The 22749-nt window shown below is 45.6% G+C and overlaps 1 pseudogene; it reads right to left on the minus strand.

The window, feature by feature from the left end:
* Positions 1-1120: 1120 nt before the first annotated feature.
* Positions 1121-9609, minus strand: LOC124676058 (annotated as a pseudogene).
* Positions 9610-22749: the final 13140 nt, after the last annotated feature.

Here is a 22749-nt window from a genome sequence, read left to right on the forward strand (position 1 = left end):
TATATTGATGCCTTATCAGATAAGGTATTATTGCGAATCAGAATTTCTTTCCTACTGTATTTCATTTTAATAAACAATGTTTTTTATTTGGAAATATTATAGAACATGACAAAAATAAGTGATCGTTGAGTTTGTACAATATATCTCTAATAGGACATGATTCTGGAGCGAAAATTCCTAGCGATAAATCTGAAGTTTAATGATCTACCCTATAACATAAGAGCCAACTAAACATAATGGTGTGCTTTGAAGTTCAAACTTCTTGCTGGCCTCAAACTGGTTTCTGTGGATGATCCTTGCAGCTGCTTTCAGCAAAGTATTATTGTGAGAGAGAAATCAAAGCTATTGAAGATGGAGCGCTACGAAATTGCTATTTCTATGTGGAAACCAATGGCCTCCGCCTAGAATGCAGATGTTGCCGGTGGTGAGTTTCACCAAACTCTCTTACCATTTACTGACTAATCATGGATTTTACTTTAATAGTAAAAATAATGGAATTTCCGATGTTACAATTGACTCTTTTAGTTTATTTTTATAAATTTTGTTCTACCAATTGCATAAGCTTTTTGAGCCATGGCGAAGCACGGGCATTCAACTAGTCATATCTAGTTTCTGAAGGGTGACCTGCACTCCTGCAGTATAGACTACGAAGTTCTTGAGATGACCGTTGTAAGCTTTATATTGTCGGCCTGGTGGAGTCGTGGAGACTTGATCACTTGATAATTCAAACACCCGGGCTTCATGCATTACGTTACTCGAAAGGTGGACGAGCTCAACGGAATTTTTCCTAAAGAAATCACTCGTAGGATGGTGACCAGGTAATTTTTTTTTTGCAAGATATCACATCGTCGCGTAGAATTAATGTTCAAAACTAGCTGGTTGGTCGTTTTTACGTGATACTAGTAAAACCATGCATGGAATAAATCAGTCAACTAGATAGCCACAACGTGAACACAGTGTACTAGTTCAAGAGCCTCCTTCACTCATCTTCCCAAGTTACAACTCGGTACTCGATACATGACTTATTTGTTTTAATTTTTCCACAAACTGCGTGTTCAGATCACGATTTATTGCAGCACACACTTCGCATATTGTGTGTTCCGTGTAACAGAAAAATACTTCATCTCTTCAGGAACTTTCTAAACCAGTGGGCGGAGAGCTTGGGGTAACGCTTCAGCCCATCGTTGTAGTCCACGAAGTTTAACCCGAACCGCACAGTGTATCCGCTCGACCACTCGAAGTCGTCAAGCAGCGACCACGCAAAGTACCCCTTCACGTTTGCGCCATCCCTGTAAGTCAGTAACGTCAGGTTTGAAGCTTGTTAACAGAGTTTTAGTGATGTCAGATTTGAAACTTGTTGACAGAGTTTTAATGATGTCAGACTGTGCTGATCTGGGCGACCTTATGGCGCTCATCAGAGCAATAAGATGCTTGTGGTGGTACTCTATCCTGGCGTAGTCCTTCAGGGATTCCTCTAGCGGTAGGTTCTTGTCGTTGGCTTCATCGACGCCTAAATTTCAGAGACAGTTAGTTTTCAGATAGGTTTCAGTTTGGTTCTTTATAGGACAGGAAAATACACTCACCGTTTTCGGTGATGTAGATGGCAGGATTGCCATAGTTATCCTTGATATAAAGCACCAGCTCACGAAGCCCTCGAGGATAGATGTAGAGCCAAGGTGAAGCAGCCTACATGCATATGCATCTTATTTACTGAAGTGAATTACCACGCACATAATGTGGGAACAAAAAAAACATGGAAATTACCCGAGGACCTATAGGGACACCATTCCGAACACCTGACACATGTACAAAACTGGGAAACATTAGTATACACAAACTATATTGCGGTATGCTGAAAACTCACCATTTATATAGGACCGGTAAACGAAGAACAGAAAAGCAGATAGAATAAACCACCACTGATGCATAACTCACTTGTAACATTAGCTCGGGCATCAGTATTGTAGCTGCTCTTCAAGCCATTGGTTGGAGGAAGATTACCAGCATAGCTAGAAGTGTAATAATTGAGTCCAATAAAGTCGAACGCGCCCTTGAGCAGTTCAGATTGTTCTTTGCTGAACCGCGGAAGTCGGTTTCCGACCAATGCTCTCATGCTTTGGGGGTAGTCTCCTCTGGCGAGCGGGTCCATAAACCTACAGGGCCATCCCTAGGAGTAAGATCAGTTTGCTAATTCTCTCTAGACCTTGGAAGTGAAACTTGTGCGAGTCTCAAGGAGAATTTACCATCCAAGATTGAAGTCTATGGCGCGTATCGCTGCATCACTGTCGGAGTTCGAACGTGAGAAGGGAACATACCAGCTTGAGACCAAAGTTATTCCAATCTCCCCTTCTGAACAACCTGCGTTTTATATGCATTCGTGGATTCACTTTAACTTCAAAATAATCAAGGGTCCGGCTTCTTCGATGATGGAAGATGATTAAAAGGTCACCTGGTATTTCTCCTTGTACAGTCTGACGACCGCTGCATGAGCGAGCAGCAGGTGATGGCCTGCGGTGTAAGGCTCCCTTCCTGAATCCCCGGCGCTGCATTTTCCCTTCTCCCACGGCGAGCAACGCCCTGGCGCTGACGTGCCACTTGCGTACCCGCCAACGCAGAACTGCGTGGGCTCGTTGAATGTGATCCAGTGCTTCACTCGATCTCCGAACTCTCTAAAGCACACTTCAGCATAGTCCTTGTAGTCATTTCTGCACCAGTGTATCAGCTTGTCAGCTAGTTATTTTCCGTACGCAGGCTGGAATAATGATAATTTCGATGTACATGATACTAGGATTAAGAAATCCTCCATATTTATCTTCCAATGTCTGAGGAGAGTCCCAGTGGAAAAGGGTCACAAATGGCTGCACCCCTGCAAATATATAAAGATTTCAAAATCTTAAGGATCGTCCAGTGAAATTAATGTACATGATGCTACTTGCAGGTTAAAAGCATTGGATAATGAATAAATAAATAAATAATGAAGTTATACGTATTTACCTCCGGACAGGAGCTCATCGATCAAGTTGTTGTAATATTTGACGCCTTCCCTGTTGACCCCACCTTTCAGAGTTCCTCCTGTCATGTATTCAGACATTGAGGTCGGTATGAGATTCGCTGGGAAAAACGCTTCGCTCCGCTCCGTCCCCCGCGGGCGGAGTCGGGCGAAAGACCAACCCTCGCGCCGCCAGGCTCCGCTCCTCTCTCCCCTCCCCTTCGCCGCCATCGGCGCAGGCCGCCGGGCAAAGTCCCGTGCGGTGCCGGCGGCGGCGGACATGCTCCTACCCGCGCGCGAGGCGGGCGACGCGGGGTCCCCCGGTGCTGGCGGCGGTGCGCTCCGGTGGGCAGGGTTCCGGCGACGGCGGCGCTCCTCCCGGGTGGCGGCGGCGCTGGGTGACGTGGTGGCGACGGCGCGGCCCTTTGGCGGGGGGGCGGCAGGGTGGTCAGCGGCGGCGCGGGAGGCGCGGCCCTGACCCAGATCTGGGCCTGTCTGGGCCCCATCTGGGCTTGGGCGGGCCAGGTCTGGCATCCCGAGGCCTGCTCCCGGCGGCTGGTGGAGCGCTTCTTGCTGAGGGTGGCTAGGGCGGCGGCGCGTGGACTGCAGCGCGGCCACGGGAGCTTCACGAGCCCGGCGGGCTCGGCCGGGCCAGAGGGGCCTGGTTTGCTCTTGTAGCTGCGTCCGGTCTGTCACCGCAGCTGGCGGTGGAGGTTGCGCCCTCCCGCGTGGCTGCTGCCCAGGCTCTCCTCGGCTCGGGGTGTTTCCGATCGGTTTCGTCGGTCTTCGTCAGTGGGTCACGGTGAGACGGCGGTGGTGGTTGCGTGACCGTGGTGGTGCGAGTTGGTGGGCGGCGAGGTTGGCGGAGCAGGACGGAGTGTCCGGGACCGTGGGACTTTGGGGGACGGGAGAAATCCTTGTCGACGGCCGACACCGACGCGGTGACGCTCGCGGGCGCCACCATTCCTTCTTGAGGGGCGTCGGGGTTTCCCCTTCCCACTTCCCTTCCGCATACCGGGGGAAACCATAGGCTTGTCCGGGCAGCAGCGTCGTCATCGTCGCATCCCTTCTTGAAGGTGCTGCCTTGGTATGCGGCGCTTCGGAGGGCTAAGCTCGTGGTGGGAATCTTCCGGAGGGCGCAGCGGTTGCGGATCGTCAGCCCGTTTTCGTCGATCCGACTTTGTCATCCTTTCTTTCTTTTTTCTTCTTCTTGTGTTTTCTTTTGGGCTTTGTTGTGATGTTTGCCCCAGCGGTGGTCTCTTTCTTGTATCAGTTCGTTGCTATATTAATATAGCGGGGCGAAAGCCTATATTTCGAGAGGTCGGTATGAACAAGCGGTGAATTATAATGTGGATTGTATGCAAAATCTTCTACTCTAGAACAAGAAAGGAGAGGACGCATCAATGCTTAAATATATGGTCATACTTGGAAGAATTCGTGTCCACGAGATAGAGAACCTGTATGCATCCATTCCCATATCCATCATGAGGCGTACATCTTCCTGCGTTTTTTTTTGGGAAGTTTGAATCAGTGTTAGTTTTTTTTGGCTGGATTGGAGCTGAAAATTGACGATACTGAGCACTACAGGAATGGGAGGCTATGCCGAGGGCCAGGCTATACGCCGACGGCCAAAAGTCGGGGCCGTCGGCGTATGGCCCGGCCAGGCCAGCCTGCCCTTTCAACACTCGGCGAAACGTGGCCGTCGGCGTAGCGACCTCTACGCCGAGGGCAGCCCTCGGCATATCTTTGGCCCTAGGCGTACACAGGGCTACGCCGACGGCCACCCTCGGCGTAGGCTATTTTTCAAATTTGTCTAATTTTGTAAAAATCATAACTAATTCATATGATGTCAGAAAAATGCGTATGAGGTATCAAAATGTTCAGAAAAACATCCTCTATCCGTTTATGTCAAAATCATGCATATTTGAATCATGTAGAATAACATGTTAACATAGAAACAATTCAATCACTTTCTTATATGTTCTCAGGTTCCCGTTTTAGCCAGATGGCAATTTAAACGAAGTCGAAAAATCTCGCGGAGCCGCATGGCATCATTTTATGTGTCCTAGTAACCACTCCAAAAGATGGAATTGGGATACGACAATTATTTTGGAAAACCCTTCACGAACAGTGGCTATCAAGTCCGGATTTCTATGGCTTTTAGGGCAATGAGTAGGAAACGGCCCGTGACACCGCATAGTTTGTCGGAACGAGACCATATTTGGCACGTGCGTGGTCCCTGGGATGGGTAGCAATGCCCCGGGAGCGCATTTCCAATCCGACCCATGGGCGATGGTTTTTTCATTTTCGGGGTGCCAAAACAGGTTTTTTTTGTGAAGAAACTACATGGGGCGCATTTTAGTATTGCGCGAGACCTCTGCGTAGTGGTAGGACACCGCCTTCGCACCCCATATCACATGCCATATGTGCGCGCTAGCTATCTGTTAATCCATGCGGCTTCCTGCGGTGTCCCGCCGAATCCGCTGGAAAGTGACCGGATTTGAACTAGGGCTACAGTTTCCGTCGCTCAATAAATTCCGCAAAAATTGTTTTTAGGTCTATGACATATCAGTTTATGTGCTAATTTTTGTCCGTTTAGCGCGATGGTAAACGGGTGCACCAGCGCGCCGGTACGGCCATACCGCATCTCCGTGGGGGCCCTTTTGGCCAAATGACAATTTAAACAAAGTCAGAAAATCCCGCGGAGCCGCATGGCGTCATTTTATGTGTCCTAGTAACCACTCCAAAAGTCGGAATTAGGATACGGCAATTATTTTGGAAAACCCTTCACAAACAGGGCTATCACGTCCGGAGTTCTATGGCTTTTAGGGCAAATGAGTAGGAAACGGCCCGTGACACCGCATAGTTTGTCGGAACGAGGCCATATTTGGCACGTGCGTGGTCCCTAGGATGGGAAGAAAGGCCCCGGGAGCGGATTTCCAATCCGACCCATGGGCGATGGTTTTTTCATTTTCGGGGTGCCAAAACGGGTTTTTTTTGTGAAGGAACTACATAAGACGCATTTTAGTATTGCGCGAGACCTCTGCGTAGTGGTAGGACACCGCCTTCGCACCACATATGACATGCCATATGTGCGCGCTAGCTATCTGGAAATCCATGCGGCTTCCTGCGGTGTCCCGCCGAATCCGCTGGAAAGTGACCGGATTTGAACTAGGGCTACACTTTCCATCGCTCAATAAATTCCGCAAAAAATGTTTTTAGGTCTATGACATATCAATTTATATGCCAATTTTTGTCCGTTTAGCGCGATGGTAAACGGGTGCACCAGCGCGCCCGGTACGGACATACCGCATCTCCGTAGGGGCCCGTTTTGGCCAAATGACAATTTAAACAAAGTCAGAAAATCCCGCGGAGCCGCATGGCGTCATTTTATATGTTCTAGTAACCACTCCAAAAGTCGGAATTAGGATAAGGCAATTATTTTGGAAAACCCTTCACAAACAGGGCTATCACGTCCGGAGTTCTATGGCTTTTAGGGCAAATGAGTAGGAAACGGCCCGTGACACCGCATAGTTTGTCGGAACGAGGCCATATTTGGCATGTGCGTGGTCCCTGGGATGGGAAGCAAGGCCCCGGGAGCGGATTTCCAATCCGACCGATGGGCGATGGTTTTTTCATTTTCGGGGTGCCAAAACGGGTTTATTTTGTGAAGCAGCTACATGGGGCTCATTTTAGTATTGCGCGAGACCTCCGCGTAGTGGTAGGACACCGCCTTCGCACCACATATCACATGCCATATGTGCGCGCTAGCTATCTGGGAATCCATGCGGCTTCCTGCGGTGTCCCGCTGAATCCGCTGGAAACTGACCGGATTTGAACTAGGGGTACACTTTCCGTCGCTCAATAAATTCCGCAAAAAATGTTTTTATGTCTATAACACATCACTTTATGTGCTAATTTTTGTCCGTTTAGCGTGTTGGCGAACGGTGCACCAGCCCGCCCGATACGGCCATTTCGCATCTCGCGAGGGGGCTGTTTTGGCCACATGGCAAATTGGGCGTCATATTTGGATTCCTCTAATTTTTAGGTTCAAATGATGATATGTATGTTATATTTAGATTCCTCTCATTTTTCTGATCGATTTAGACATATTATTTGTGGAATTTTGATTTTCTGATTTAAAGATATTAATTATTCAATATTAAATAGAAAAAAGACCAAAAAATAAAATCATTTTATTTTTATTTGAATTCAATATTATTATTACTTATATATATTCATTGTTGTCTACTTAAGTAATTGTTTGGGATTGAAAAATAAAGAAGTGTGCATCACGGTTCAAGGGTTAATAGGGTTGATATGCTATTATTATCAGCAAGAGGTGTCAATTCTATAATGGAAGCTCATCCGAATGGAACCAAGAAGTTAAGCGTGCTGAGGCTGGAGTAGTGTGAGGATGGGTGACCGACTCGGGAAGTTTAACCATGATTGTAATTTGACATAAGATTAAGTGTAGTTAGAGTTAAAAGTGTATTGGGTGAAAGATAAACAAGTAAAAAAAGAAAAAAAGAAAAAAAGGAAAAAATTGTGTAAAAGAAATTAAAATTTTAAAAATTTTAAAAGTCTATGCCTAGGGTTTTGCCCTCGGCATACAGAAAAAAATATTTTTTTTTCGAATTTTTTTTTTTTTTGAATTTTTTTGGAAACGGGAAATTTGAATTTTTTAAAAGTCTATGCCGAGGGTTTTGCCGTCGGCGTAGCGTGCTACGCCGAGGGCCTGGCTACGCCGACGGCGATAGTGCCTTTGCCGAGGGACTTACACGCCGAGGAGCTATGCCGAGGGCGGCCCTCGGCATAGCCTACGCCGAGGGCCAAAGCATGCTACGCCGAGGGTTCCCGGCCCTCGGCATATAGCCCCATTCCTGTAGTGGAGATTGTGTGTGCTCTAAATCTAAAATTTTCAGCATATATATATAAGTTACGAAAATTCTTTAAATTAAGGATCCCACGAATAAGCAGTACAGCTAAACTAGAACACCGTATCCCTACCTTGTAAAGGTGGTAGGAATCGTCTGCCACGTCCCCGTTACTTTTGTCAGCAATTTTATCTGCCAAAACCATTTGTCAGTATAGCAAGGAAAATATTAATTGATTATTTTAATTATAATCTTTTTTAAGAGGCAACAAAATTTAACTTCATTGTTACATCTATATTTACATCATTGTTAATCAGGGATAGAGACCTAGTTGTCAATTACACGGTAAGATGGGGTGTACTAGGGATGTTGGTTTTTCAAATCCTATCTTTTTATAAGTCAAAAGTGTCTGATAAAGTATATACAGGTAGATATACATGTCTAGAATGTGCGTAAAGTTTCCGCCAACAAAGCTTCTCAATGTGATCTACACGCAAAAAACAAACATGAGATGGAAAATCGAGCTTTTTGGTCTTTTGGCACACTTTCGTCATTTTTTTTTGCGTAGCCGATACAATCTACTCCCTCCGTTTCTTTCTATAATGCCTATTGTTTTTCGCATTTGTTTTAAAATATAAGAGTAAAGCTATGTTTTTTTTGCAAAGAACCCCTTCCACCGATCAGGTCAAGTCCAGAAAATCTGGAAACCGATCTGGTCATGTATTTCTGAGATCTGTTTTTAGTTTCCTATTTTGTCTGTGACATCGCTAGGGGGTTTTGTGTCAAAAAAACGGCTCACGCTAATTTACGTGCCAAAAAACAATAGGCACTATAGAAAGGAACGGAGGGAGTATTATTTATTTTACATAAATTTATGTTACACACCAGCTGTATATATCCATATAAGAGAATTCAGAATTTTTCGAAACTTCTAAATATCATTTTGGAACTTTTGCTAAAAAAATCCGGACTTTCCAGAGACAAAGACCTAAAACGACACACTCCACACCATCTCTTAAAAACGTGGAACCTCCTTGATTTTTGTTTTGTCTGTTTTTTCCACTAGAAGAAAAACATGTTGATTTTATAGTTGTTGATCACTTGATGTACCAAAAACTTTGGAGTGGTTAAAATGGCTACACAAAAGGTTGAATATATACTATTACTGGCCATGATATACATAAATTTACTTTTGCTAACACAAGTGATATAAGTTTCGTTTAGCAGAGATGTATATGCTTGCCTGGATGTCGGTGAGTGAAGGTGTCCCATATGCTTGGTCCCCTGCCCCCCTCCATTGCACCACCCTCGTACTGCATTCATGTGGAGTAGTTAATCACTTACACAAAACAACATACACATGCATGCATGCATGCATGTGATCCTTTAATTTTGAGCACTAATTTAAGATCAAGGATCAGTACAAATTGATTTTATTAATTTGGCACTCATGCTTCCAGTTCGTTTAATTAATTGTTCTTGTCCCTGTCATGCATTACCTACAGCGCACTATCCATTTGGCGTTCCTGCGAGACGATCTCCGGCCGGCTAGCGGCTAATGAAAGCTACAGCCATCAGCTGATCACTTGATCAGTAACGAGATGGAAGACAAGTGGAATTGTGGAAACCTGATACCTGATAGGCCGACGAGGCCGTCCCGAAGACGAACCCCTTGGGGAAGCTTCTCCGGTCTATGGGTGGCCGGCCGGCGTCGTCATGGGCGCCGGAAGCGACGGCCAGCAGGAGAAACGGGGACGAAGCGACCTGGCATCACCAATGCTCCTAGAACCAAGGTGGTGCGCGAATGTGCGATCAGCTGATATATGGCTGCTTGCTCCGTGTCATAGGCTTGGCACCACATATATATACGCCTAAACAGAACTGCACAATAATGTTCTCACCGATCGACGACGATTAGGTTGGTTAGAATGCACGTACGCGGCTAGCTAACCGCATCTACCATGCCCTGAGATTAGGCTGGCTGTTCAAGCAAAGTGTTTTTGGTTCCCTAGATCTAAAACTTTCAATGCGAAATTCATTGTATCGTGTGCTACACAAAAATAACAAAACCCAAATTTAAAGATTTTAAAATATACATTTTAGATCCACATGCTTGTCATTTTTGTGTAACTCAGAATAAACATATTTAAAACTGATATTATCCATATTTGTGGGATAAATCATTTGGTACATTAATATTTTTTTCAGTTTTTTCTGATATTCATTTTTTTTAAACAAGGAAAAGATTTACCATTTTCATTGATTAAGGAGAAGTTTTTCAGAAGTCTTACAACCCCCATCTTGGCTAAAAAAGGGCGAGACCACAAATACAAGAGAGAGAGAGAGGTACTTTTGCAGCATTATACATTACTTAAAGCCTTAGGGCTGGCAAGGCACCACATAGCTGCCGCCTCTTCTATTTTCAAAACAAGCATAGTGACAATCACATGTTTGTTACGGAAAACCTAGGCGTTTATTTTCTTCCAAATCTCCCAAAGGACAAGCATTGCGAGCGAGGCCATTGTCTCTTTTGATTGCCCTCTCTTGTGTATCATCATAATTCTCCAATTCTTGACGGAACGAACAACCCTGCCAACTTGATGGGTCAGTGTCATGTAGATCAAGCGAAAACTTTAAATTGGACCAAACACAGGTTGAGAAATGCCACTTGATTAGAAGGTGGGCAACCGATTCATAGTGTTGATTGCAAAGCTTGCAAAGACCATAGTTTTGTCATTTTCTTGTGCGAGCCTATCCGACGTCCATACCTGATTTTGTAGGATCAACCATGAAAAAACTGCACTTTAGATGCACTCAAGGTACGCCAATTTTGTTGAGTAGCTACCATCATTGGCGAGCTTCCACACGATAGTATCTCAGCCAAAATTCTCCACTCGGTTACAACAAGGAATACTCGAGGGAGTAGGGAAGGTGGACAATAAACTCTGCGTCGACTTTCCGCATGGCTCTTTTGTTCATCACGTGGGCGCCTAGTGCTATATTGAGTCATATGCAACCATTGCTGTGATAAATCGCCCATCTAGTTAGGTGAATGCAGCCACAGAAGGCTCGAAGGGATAGCGGAAGTTGGACGAGATTGATTCTATGTACACCAATCGGGGACATTGGATGCGACGCACGGTGTGCATAGTCCGCGTCGACGCCGTGGGGGCAAAGGACTTCTAGGATGGCGAGATCTCCTATACGAGATGCTCTGTATAATCACTTTCGCTGTGCTGACTACTGCAATTCCACCAAATAGAACTTGTGACTAGTGTAAAAGCTCAGTAGCTTTCCTTCTTCCGGAGGATCAGCGGGAGACTACGGATATTGGGTGCAATCGTCTGTTGATGGTTACTCAGGACTTCTTTTTCCAGGCAACTGGGTGGCGACACACTAGTAGAATACAAAATGGATAATTCTTTGTTTTTATTCATTTTCCGATGGTTGATACTTGTCTCAACCATTTCTGATCCGTGATGTAAACCTCTGAATATTTTTGAACCATTCAAATAAATAAAAAGCCGTGTGCATCACATTGATGCAGAGGCTGGGCAATGCCCCATTTCGAAAAAAAAGTAGTGTTGTCGATCTCTAGGACGCGTTTGGTTATATGGCCCTAGCTTTGGCTTGCATCAGCCCAACAATTTTCGACCCGTTTGATTGCCTAGCCTCGTCCACGTTGTTTGCGCGAACCGGATATTAAAGCACCCTCGGATCAAGCCCTGGAGGAACACCCGAATCGCCCGTTTCTAGTGAGCCACATAAATCTCGGATGAAGCTGATGCAAAAGGAATCTTCGACGCACGCGCGGAGACGACGAGGGAGATGGCGGGAGCTGCGGCGCGCATCGGTGAAAAGCGAAAAGGGGGGCGAGAAGGATTCCGTCACCAACCGCCGCGCCCCATTACTTCTACCCCATCCTCCACTCTCCCCCCAAATTCCGAGCTTCTCTTCCCGTCGGCAAGCAGGTAAGAGGCGCACACATCTCCGGTCGGCGACGGTGGTAGCGGCGGTGACTGCATCTGGGAGGCTTCATCTTCTTCTTGGTGTACTTCTTCACCTCCGGCGATGACAGTAAGGATTCCCTCACCTAGGTACCTCGGTTATGTTTAGATCTAGGTTAGGAGTTGTCAGATCTTGGCTAGGGTTTGATCTTGTTGCAGGGGTTAGTCCCGATTGTGCCGAGTTATCATGATCTTGCGAGGGTGCCACATTTCAGGTTTCTTGTTTGTCTCAAATGTGTTGAGCTACCATGATTTTGCTAGGTTTTGTGTTGTCCACACTTGCAATGTATTGATTGTCTAATTTAGGATGATGTTGGTATGGATTGTGTTGTCCACTTTAGCCATGTTTTTGTTCGCAGCTAGATTCACGTTATATGTACTACGATGTATGTAGGACTACTTTTGTGATGACTTTAGCCAAACGTTTGTCTGCGTTGGGAACTCTCGGATCCATTCGCAAGTTGTCGATTCACAACCCCTCTATGAGTCCAAGGTGGCGGCCACCCCTGTGCCGGCCGTCAATGGGCCTATGGCTGACCTGGTGGATCAGGTAGCGGCAGAGGTGTCAGCGAGGTTGGCCTCCACAAAGAAGAGCAAGAATCACAATGACGCGGCCAATGGCTTGAAAGCCTCACATAAGGTGAACGGGACCATGAAATGGCTTCCATTCATGTCCAGCTTCGTGTTGGAGAAGATGTGCATCTGACTGCTTTGGCGAATGCCCTGCTTGAACACTGTGGTATAGACGTTAGCTCCAATCAGGTGTACAACCACCCGAGGAAGTGGCGCAAAGGTGACTCACCATTACCAAGCTACGCGATCTAAGCAGGGCTCAGTGGTGCGACGATACCAAATGCATCATCCTTGAGGGTGAGCACTACTACGGGAACATCGCGGTGAGCACGCACTTTCCACCTCACTAACTCTTTTCATCACCAACGTGCACAACTAACATCATTGTCCCTTCATATCGTAGGATCACCCAAAGGACGCGGAGTTTTTGAATGTGCCCATTGCGAACTACGACGAGATGCATGTCATCTTCTCTTTCGGCCTTGCCACCGGCAAGAGGCTAGAGACTTATCAGACCAACTCTCCACCATCTACCAGGAGAAACTGCATCGCTATCATAACCGTCGTGTTCGGAATCGCTCGTTTCAAGAAAGGTACTCTGGTTCTCCGCCTCCGGCACGTGAAGTCGCATAAGTTGCAATCTCCATGGGAAGGACCCTTCATCGCCAGCAAAGTACTGCATAACGGATCATACTACCTCGTTGATATTCGTGAGTTGAAGGATAGAAATAGAAACTTCCTGTGGAAAACAAAGAGGGAGGATCTGGGTGACATCTATGATGAGACATATCGCCCTTGGAATATCGCACAACTACGTCCTTTCCACACTTAGCGCTTACCACATTACATACCTTGTAATAGTTATGATATATGATTAATGAAATAAAGCATATGGTTCACTCTATGAGTCTTTTACCTCCTTTAGTTGTTTATTTTTCGATCATGTATGTTTTTTCTGACTAAAATCGCAGAGCAAGATGTTTCCGCCTAGGCGTGTATAAAGTTGTGATTTTCAAAAATCATCCAGTAGGAAGTAAGCTTAAGTTTTCTGGGATACCAGTTTTTTGTTGTGAACTTATGGATTACTAGCAGCGATTTCCGGCACCTAATGCTGGGGGCTTGTTTCCGCGGTTCTGGATGGATTGCCATTAGGCTTCATCACCACGGTGAGTCTTTCCGGATAAGGGTTTTCTGGCTCGCAGAAGGTCAAGTAAATAAGCCGGAGAAGCACGGAAACCAGCACTTTCTTCAAACATAAACACACATATAAATAAAATGGTAGCAAGATAAGTGTTTCCACCCCATTACATACATGGGAGTTTTCCCTAGCTATTTCAGAAGCTCGTACACACTTCGACCCGAGGACTCCGACTTATCATCCTCAGAAGCATCGTACGTGATGTCTTTGTCGGAGCTGTTGCCGGAGTGACTCGAGCTCGCGAGAAAGCCTTCCTCCGCCAATTCTTCGCCATCCGGATCAAGACCCGCAGGAATCTCATGCTTCTCAAACCATTCCTCATGATTGATCTGGGAAGCATAGAGAGAATCGTTCCCGCAGACGTCTCTGATAAGCTGATTCACATTGGTGGCATTTGGAACACCTCGAGAGATCTTCGCCAAGTCTATAGACAGAAAATTAGCCTTACACATGACCAAGGCACGACCGACGGCGCCGCGAGCGGAGGACTCTTGCCAGTCCCTGATGAGATCCGGCACGAGAGACATAAGATTTGTCATCCTCTCTGTGATCTTGGTGCTGGCTCGCTTTAGGGACAGCTTTTCAGCTACACCCCGGCAGGCTCCCATCAGGTCCTTGATCGCCCTTCTGGCTTCCTGATGGAGCTTTACAACACTAGCAAAAACTCTTGAAACACTGAGACTCCAAGTGCAGAGTGTGTAGTCCAGGAAGCAATTTTTCCAACAAGGGTGACTCGAGGGTTATATCGAACTATCGGGGAACTGCGCAAAGAGGTGTCTAACCCTCTCTTCTTCTAGCAATCCTGCAAAGTATAATAAAGCCTTGTGTTCCCAACTCCACCGTGTGGTTGTCAAGCACAAGGTTTAGCGCAAGTAAATAAAACACAAGTAGTAATAAAACAAGTAAAACTAGATAAAATAAAGTAACTAAGTGAAAACGGTAAAAGGGTGGATTGTTTTTGGGGTTTTGGATGCAAATAGGAAAATTAAATATTTTTGTATTTTCTGGTTAAAATAGTGCAACAAATAGAAAGTAAGATAAAAGAAATAAAAAGGTGTTTCTTATGATAAAAAATGGACCAGGGTTCATGGATTCACTTGACTATTCTCTCTTTTAAGTTGTAGTGGATAATAACAATTCATCAATGAGATATGAAGATGCAAAACAATAACATGTGAAAGATACGCATTCATATGGGCATCATGTCCTAACATAGAGACGATGCAACACATCTCTCTTATACTCCACAAGAAAGGAAAAAACTCCATGCAATCTTGTATTAATAATTAACAGAGCGTAGCCATAAGTACTTTGACATGATGTTTGAATATCAAATATGCTACCTTGAGCTAACATGATCATCACTTTTGTCACGTGACAAACATAGCACATGCATTCACTTTATCCCTAGTGAGGTAGCAAAATAAAAATCAAAACCATAATAGATCATGAATTTGTTGTCACTATTCAATCACTAAAACCATGCTACTCCATATAATACACACATCACCACACACGCGCTCTTGCATAAAAGTTGGATTAGAACAAATACTTAAGAACGGAGTACATAATATGCATCTATCAATACATCTTGCACATAATATGATCAGATCTCATGGCACAATATCATAGAATAAGGATCCACCACATAGGTATTACAAATATGGCCATAATCATGTAAAGCATCTCATATGGCACTAAGAACTGTGAAGAACAAGAGAGAAATAGATCAAGCTACTAACAAAACTCGTAGTCAAGAGGTGGACTACTCCCCCTTGATCATGGTTATGATGATGAAGACGTTGGAGAAGGTGGAGATCCCTCCGGCGGCGATCCTGGTAGAGTTTCCATCTCCAATCTTCACTACCGTAGCCTCTATTTTTGTGTTTTGTCTTCTGGAGCGCTCTATTCTTGGGAACTCTTCGGGACCTTATATATAGTGATTTTTAGATCAAAATACGTAGGTGGGAAAAATATCACACGATTTGGACGATCGATGACCGAAAGAGGGCAGGTGGCGCGCCCTACATGTTTGGGCGTGCCACCTAGGCTCTTTTGGGCCTTAGGCCCTTCCAGGTGTGCTTCCAGGTCCCAGGGTTCTTCTCCCGATGAAATAATGACGCTCCAAAAAATCTAGGTCAATTTGACTCTGTATATGTCCCTGAAAGTGAAAAATACACAAAATATGTCTCTTTTCTGCAGAGTTATAAACCAAATAATGGGATCATTGGTAAATCCCGATAAATCAATGTAAAACATGGTATTATCATCATATATGTTGCAAAAATGTGGGAATTCAATATGATAAAGGATAAAGTTCATGTATGCATTTTACATGCATAACTTCCTCATAGGCCTCGGTCTGGGTATCCATCAGCAACGTCACAAACAAATCCAAGGGCGGCTACAAGAAACATTACAGAAACATCCTGATCAGTTTCCACCTACACTCTTGATAAACTTTGACTATGATGGAATCAAGGTAAAATAAAGTTTACGGAAGATGATGTCGTCGATCGCTTTCGCCTCCGCCTCGGCAGTTTTCAGTTGAGATGATAGAGCTTGTGCCTTTTCATCACTGGCTTTCAGTTTCTTCACCAGTTCCGCCATGGCTAGTGTGTGTTTTGCCTCTAGCACCTTTTTGAGTTTTACGGTTTACCTCATTTTCTTAAGACTCCTTTAGGGAGTCTCGGACGGACTCATGCACAACCTCGAGCGTCTTGATCTTTGCGGAGATATCATCCACTGACGGAATATTGGCTAGCAAGTATGGCACGCGGAAAAGACATTTGACAAAAATCACTTCTACGATACAATGGTGGACGGAGCAGACGGAGGTTTACTAATACGAGGATCCAAGCCGATCCTCTCGGGTGTTGCCCGATCTTTCACAGCGAGAACCTGGGGTAGTAATTCCTCCCAACAACGCGATGAACGCAGCCTGGAGAAGAGGGAACCAATCCAGCAAGCAACGGATCGATGAACGATACGCCTCAAACCTTGAGCTAGATAATCCTTGATGAACACAAGAACCTTCGCAGCGAATAATAATAGATAAACGGCAGCGCCGTACCCCCGGAGGGATGATACACGTGAACACACGCAATGGGGAAAACCCTAATCTTTAGTCTAAACTGATCTCTCCTAAAACCCTAGCCGTCCCACCCTTATATGAGGGGGTGGCCGGCCAGCCCCTAGTGGGCCTCTCTACCTTGGCTTGGACAGGCCCAAAGCAATACTAACTCGATCTATTAAAATCCCTAATTGGCCCACATATGACCATTACCTAAACTAAGATAATTAAGCTGGTGGAGTCCTGAATCTGGGCTCCACATAGGCCTCCATGCCCATATCATTTACCTTGGCTCTCTTTTAGGCGCTGCTCGAGCAACTCGATGATTTGGCTGTTTTCCGCCTCCTTGGCACTAAGCCCTTCGATATGGATTTTTTGCTGAAGAATCACTTTCTTCATTTCTGTGTGAAGTGTGCGTGTGCTCTGCAAAAATAAGGCTTGTTAGTTGAACTTGGGGGCTAGGTGCCAAGTTAACCGCTTGTGCAGGAAATCTCGAATTTCCGCCAAAGGATTGTATAATCAAATAGACATGGAATTAAGCAGCATCCTAGCTCCTACACGGAAAAAGCATAAGCCAATGCTTGGGGCCTAGTATTACCTGGCGGATGGCCTTGTGCTTAGTGAAGAATGTGCGGAAAGCATCCTCGAAGTCCTCCAGGTCCTCCTTCCTAGTCTCCGGGTTGCCCCGGACTTTGTTCATCCAGTGTGTTATTTCATTATAACGCTGGTGGAGTGGCGCCCGGCGAAGAACTAGAAAGAACTGGGGATGCGTCGAGGGCGTACACCATGAGCAACTTATTTTCTTATTGAGGCATCATTAGCTAGAGTTTCAACCGAAGTTTTCTGTTAACCTTCAGTAGAAGGAATCAAGGTGCTGGTGTCCTTGCTGGAGCCGCCAACATTTTCCATGTCATTGTCAATGTGGATGACATCCTTTTCCTTAGGTGGAACGGTTGGCGGAGCTGGTTTTGGAGGCACCGCCACTTCAGGTGTGATAGGCATGGGAGCTGGAGACGGTTTAGCCTTCTTCTTGGGTTTCTCTCCGCTCTTCTTGCTGCAGGTTCAAAAACACGTTCACATAACAAAAGATCCATAATCAAAAGATAGGAGGATACACTACAAAAAATTGGGGATTCAATGACAGTTTGGGGCTGACGTTTGAGAAATCCGTCAGCGGTTGTCTTTTTTTATGACGATACATCGTTTTCGCGTCACAGATGGCGTTTTGGGCCGCTCGGCCCCAAAAATTAGTGACGGGTGAGGTCTAAACATCAATGATTGTGCAGAAATGAGCGTCGCGGGAGGTGGGCGGCCCGAACTGCGGAGTCAGCAGGGGGGTCGTCACAACAACTGGGCTTCGGGCCGGTGGACACACCTGACCCACACTCTGCACGCTTATATTCACGTACTTTTCTGTCTACCCGCACAACAGTCCAAGGCCAACAACAATGGGACCCATATTTGTAAGGGGAGACAACCACTGTCTGCACACATGTACCTGACCTGCAGCACTCAGGCCTGCATGTCAGGTACCGACACGACCCTCCTGCGTGGGGCCACCCATTCTGTTGTGGGTATACTTCATGGGTGTACCATCGACAGTGCCTAGATCCGGCAAGCCCGGGTGGCCCATAGACGGTGATGGTGGCATGTGGCCCATCGAGCGGCCCAGTTGCTGTTGATCATGAAGGATGAAGTCTGGCCCAGGATCAGTTAGCCGGATCCGCACCGACCTTCGGAGGAACCCGGATCCGTGGAGGCCCATGAGGAACCCAGATCCAGTATGACGTATATGGGAGGCGGATCCTTGACGTACACGGCAAGACATTGTACCGTAGTTAGGCAATCTGTAATCCGGCTAGGACTCTCCATGTAAACCCTAAATCCGTGCGTCTATATAAGCCGGATCCCGGGAGCCCTAGAGGCACAACCACAACCATTGTAACAACACGCAAGCGCCCAGATAATTCCAGACAAGCAGCAGTAGGCCCTGTCATCGTGCAGGTGTTCCGAAGCTGGGTAACTCGCGTACTACCGTCCCGTGTGCACTCCGCCCTATGGCCCCTACTTCTTCTCCCCCTCGTGAGGATCCCTCCTCCGGGGTACCGTCGATTAGGCAACGAATGTTGGCGCCCACCGTGGGGCCTGAGGCGTCTGGAGTCCGGAACCGGGAGGGCTCCGCCATGGGAAGCTACGACGACTCGATCGCTGTGGGGCGTGTACTTTACGCCGGGAACTTTCCGATCGTCCCTCCGGACGAATTCTGGATTCCGGCTAGGTCAAACCCCGTCAAGCTCTCCATCGTCCCAATCGGCGGCATCCACATCTTCATCGGCGAGACCGTCGATCCCGACGGAAACGCACTGGTAAGTAACGCTGACGCGTCCGCCGCTGAGCTGGACGCCGTCGCGAAGATCCGATCTGAGTCGCAGGAGCTTCCTAAGGAAGATTCCGCCTTAGATCTGAAAAAATCAAAGCCCACCCAATCCGCCCCTGAGCAGGAGAAAACGGTGGAAGACCAATGCAGATCCGCCTGGGTCTCCCAGGTGTTAGAGAAGCAAATGTGTCACTTCGTGCACTGATACGTCTCCAACGTATCTATAATTTCTTATGTTCCATGCTACTATATTGATGATACCTACATGTTTTATACACATTATATGTCATTATTATGCGTTTTCCGGAACTAACCTATTGACGAGATGCCGAAGTGCCGGTTCCTGTTTTCTACGCTGTTTTTGGTTTCAGAAATCCTAGTAAGGAAATATTCTCGGAATTGGACGAAATCAACGCCCGAGCATCTTAGAATCCCCGGGAGCTTCCAGAACACCCGAGAGCCGCCGGAGAGGGGCCACGGGGGGCCCACACATGGTGGCGGCGCGGCCCAGGAGGGGGGCGCGCCGCCCTAGTGTCTGGTGGCCCCAGACCCCTCTGACCTTCCCCTTTCGCCTATATAAGGTCCCTGGCCTAAAACATCGAGACGAAGAAGCCACGGTACGCGAAACCTTCCAGAGCCGCCGCCATCGCGAAGCCAAGATCTGGGGGACAGGAGTCTCTGTTCCGGCACGCCGCCGGGACGGGGAAGTGCCCCCGGAAGGCTTCTCCATCGACACCGCTGCCATCTCCACCGCCATCTTCATCACCGCTGCTTGCTCCCATGAGGAGGGAGTAGTTCTCCATCGAGGCTCGGGGCTGTACCGGTAGCTATGTGGTTCATCTCTCTCCTATGTACTTCAATACAATAATCTCATGAGCTGCCTTACATGATTGAGATTCATATGATGATGCTTGTAATCTAGATGTCATTATGCTAGTCAAGTGGGTTTTACTTATGTGATCTCCGGAGACTCCTTGTCCCACGTGTGTAAAGGTGACGAGTGTGTGCACCGTGTGGGTCTCTTAGGCTATATTTCACGGAATACTTATTCAACTGTTATGAATGGCGTAGTGAAGTGCTTATTTATATCCCTTTATGATTGCAATGTGTTTTGTATCACTATTTATCTATGTGCTACTCATGTGGTGGTATTAAAGTAGTCTATTCCTCCTGCATGGTGTAATGGTGACGGTGTGTGCATCGTGTAGTTCTTGTCGTAGATTATGATCATGATCTCTTGTAGATTGTGGAGTTAATTGTCATTATGATAGTATTGATGTGATCTATGCCTCCTTCGTAGTGTGATGGTGACAGTGTGCATGCTATGTTAGTACTTGGTCTATTTTGCAAAGATCTATTATACTCTAAGGTTACTTAAACATGAATATCGAATGTTGTGGCGCTTGTTAACTCCGGCATTGAGGGTTCGTGTAATCCTACACAATTAGTGGTGTTAATCATCCAACAAGAGTATATGTAGCACAAAGGAAAGAGAACTTATTTATTATGTGATCAATGTTGAGAGTGTTCACTAGTGAAAGTATGATCCCTAGGCCTTGTTTTCACCACAAAGAATTGCTTCCCACGCCAGCAAGCTATTTTTACGGCGCCGCTTGTTTCTTGTTTTCTTGCATCTTTACTTTACGCAATATTACCACCATCTATACCACCTGTGTTTTACTATCTCTTCGCCGAACTAGTGCACCTATACATCTGACAAGTGTATTTGGTGTGTTGGGGACACAAGAGACTTCATGCTTTGTGATTGCAGGGTTGCTTGAGAGGGATATCTTTGACCTCTTCCTCCCTGAGTTCGATAAACCTTGGGTGATCCACTTAAGGGAAAACTTGCTCTCTTGTTCTACAAACCTCTCGCTCTTGGAGGCCCAACACCTGTCTACAAGAATATAAGCACCCGTAGACATCAAGCTATTTTACGGCGCCGTTGTCGGGGAGGAAAGGTAAAAGGTACTCACACTCCGGATCTCGGCTACTAAGCTATTTTACGGCGCCGTTGCCGGGGAGGAAAGGTAAAAGGTACTCACACTCCGGATCTCGGCTACTAAGCTATTTTCCGGCGCCATTGTAAGTACTCGAAGCTATTTCCTTTAGATCCTGCAATTGCATCTTTTGGTTTCTTGTTTACACTAGTTAGGCTTAATGGAAGACAACAATAAAATGAGAGATCTTTATGAACTTTATCTTGAATTAGGACATGATGTGTTTGAAGAAAGAATTAAAAAACCCATGGAACTTTATATGCATGATAATGGGAATGTTATTAGTATGAATGCTTTGAACACCATTGTTGCTAATGCTATGGAAGAATTTAAGCTTGGGGAGGTCGGTTTTTATGAAAGTGATCTTTTTAGTCCCCCAAGCATTGAGGAGAAAATTTACTTTGATGATACTTTCCCTCCCATTTATGATGATTATAATGATAGTAGTCTTTTGTTACCACCTGTTATGGAGGATAAATTTGATTATGATTACAATATACCTCCTATATTTGATAGCTACTTTGTTGAATTTGCTCCCACTACAATTAATAAGAATGACTATGCTTATGTTGGGAGTAGTAATTATTTTATGCATGTGGCTCATGACAAGAATGTTTTATGTGATAGTTATATTGTTGAGTTTGCTCATGATGCTACTGAAAGTTATTATGAGAGAGGAAAATATGGTTGTAGAAATTTTCATGTTACTAAACCACCTCTCTATGTGCTGAAATTTTTGAAGCTACACTTGTTTTGTCTTCCTATGCTTGCCACTATACTCTTTATGAACTTGTTTATTTACAAGATTCCTATGCATAGGAAGCATGTTAGACTTAAATGTGTTTTGAATTTGCCTCTTGATGCTCTCTTTTGCTTCAAATACTATTTCTTGCGAGTGCATCATTAAAACTGCTTGAGCCCATCTTAATGGCTATAAAGAAAGAACTTCTTGGGAGATAACCCATGTGTTTATTTTACTACAGCAATTTTTGTTTTGTTGAGTCTTGGAAGTTGTTTACTACTGTAGCAACCTCTCCTTACCATGTTTTTGTGCCAAGTAAAGTTTCTATGCTAAAGTTGATGTTATATTTGGGATCGCTGCGCAGAAACAGTATTGCTGTCTGTCACGAATTCTGGCATAAGTCTCTGTAGAAAATTAGAACAAATCTGCAAATTTACGAGCGTGATCCTCAGATATGTACGCAACTTTCATTAGTTTTGAGTTTTTCCATTTGAGCAAGTTAAGTGCCCAGTCCAGATGCATCTTTACGGACTGTTCTGTTTTTGACAGATTCTGCCTTTTATTTCGCATTGCCGCTTTTGCTATGTTGAATGGGTTTCTTTGTTCCATTAACTTTCAGAAGTTTTGTGCAATGTCCAGAAGTGTTAAGAATGATTGTGTCACCTCTGAACATGTGAATTTTTGATTATGCACTAACCCTCTAATGAGTTTGCTTGAAGTTTGGTGTGGCAGAAGTTTTCAAGGGTCAATAGAAAAGGGTGATATAATGTGATCGAGAAGAGTGGAAGGTCTAAGCTTGGTGATGCCCCCGTGGTTCATCCCTGCATATTTTAAGAAGACTCAAGCATCTAAGCTTGGGGATGCCCAACACATCCCCTTCTTCATCGATAACTTATCAGGTTTCTTCTAGTGA

This window comes from Lolium rigidum, chromosome 7 (assembly GCF_022539505.1).
Source record: "Lolium rigidum isolate FL_2022 chromosome 7, APGP_CSIRO_Lrig_0.1, whole genome shotgun sequence".
NCBI lineage: Eukaryota > Viridiplantae > Streptophyta > Magnoliopsida > Poales > Poaceae > Lolium > Lolium rigidum.